The sequence below is a fragment of the Octopus bimaculoides genome, chromosome 19 (assembly GCF_001194135.2).
Source record: "Octopus bimaculoides isolate UCB-OBI-ISO-001 chromosome 19, ASM119413v2, whole genome shotgun sequence".
NCBI lineage: Eukaryota > Metazoa > Mollusca > Cephalopoda > Octopoda > Octopodidae > Octopus > Octopus bimaculoides.
The window spans coordinates 9,553,038-9,554,864 of NC_068999.1; positions in this window are offsets into that span (position 1 = coordinate 9,553,038).

Here is a 1,827-nt window from a genome sequence, read left to right on the forward strand (position 1 = left end):
TATATATATATATATATAATGTATGAAGGTATTTCTGAGAGGTGATACAATTCCCGTTTATTCTTCAAAAGTTCGGGTCAGTGAGCTTCAATACATGTGATCACGCTATTTTTAAATTATGTTTATGTATACAGTGATGTTTTTTTTTCTATCTCCTGGTCTGCCTTTGTTAACGTTGCAGTGACAATGGAAACGATTATATATATAAAAAAAAAAACATCATTACACATATATAAACAGAAACGCACATCCCCAACCACAGCAGCAACCGCAAAAAATACGACCATAATTCAAATTAATAACACCCTTTCAGCCATGACAGTGAATACTACTTTTCATTCTGTTTACTTTTATTTATTACACATACACACACACACGCACACACACGTATGTGTGTGTGTATATATACATGTATATGTATGCATATTTAGCAAGGTGAGACACACATAAGAAGGAAGGAAACAAAGGACCACTGATGAGGTCACAGAAGTGTGACGAAAGAACTCTGGCCGAAATAAGATTAAGATTAATGTAATATAAAGCTGAAGCAAATTAACACCAAATATACAGTGCGTGTGTTTTTATTGGCTAAACTGGCAATATGACCATCCCCAAGTACAACAACATATATATATATATATATAATCTCTATATATACTGATAGGTACTTATATCCATGTATATACATATATACATATATATATATGTATATATGTATATATATGTATATATATACATATATAGATTCACGGACACACACACACATATTGTTGGTGTATCTCTTAGCTGCTTCTTGAAAATGTTTTGCTTGTTGGTTCTTTTGTAATATAATGTTTCATGTTTATTGTTTGCGTTTTTGTTGCTTGTTGTCCCCTTTCCTATTCTAACAACTCCTTATTTTCATAGCCTTCACTAGTCCACGCTGTAAATTGTTTATAGTTGCCGTTATTTATATGATCGCTATGGTTAGTCAAATTCGTTAGTTTGACCTCAAAATTGCTTTTGCAGTGACATCTGGTTACGTCCCTTTTTTATGTTCGAAGTTCAAATCCCGTTGATATCAAATTTGACGTTACTGATTCTTGTTGTTGATAAAGTAAATGATTTGTCCTATACTGGATCAATGGCATATGCTGCATCCTTCAACGAAGTTTGACTGAGTGATACGATGTGGTGTTTGATCCCTAAACGGTTATGTGTATACTATGCCCTCCCTACAAGAAAATCAAAATGTCTTGTACTTGAGTAAATTATTAGATTTAGCCTCTGGAGGCCTATTCTGTGCCTAAGCACAGACTAGTTTTGTAGATCCAAGAGAAACTTCAACATTTCTACAACTGATTTTCTAATTTATATTTCAAATACGTTGAAGCATGAAGAGACCTACAAAAATCTATGACATGCAAGATAAAACATGTAAATTCAACTTACGATGAAAGTAAACAAAGTTTGCTTCTGAAGCGTTGAGATGTATTGAATGATACAGAACATAAATTATTCTCAAAAGCATGATAATGCAAATACGATAATATGAACAGGATAAGCTATCCATATATTGCAAAAAATTTCGTTACCAGTCAGCCATGAGACTCGTACTCACTTCCCTGTGATAACGTGTCAGGGGCTTTACCTTTAAGCTAAACTGCCCAGTAATGAATAAATAAACCCTAAAATCACAGAAGTTCTTTCAATTTCCGTCTACCAAATCCACTCACAAGGCTATAGGAGAAGACACTTGCCCAAGGTGCTACGCAGTGGGACTAAACCCGGAACAATATATATAGCCACTCCTGTGCCTATATATATATATATATATATATATATATA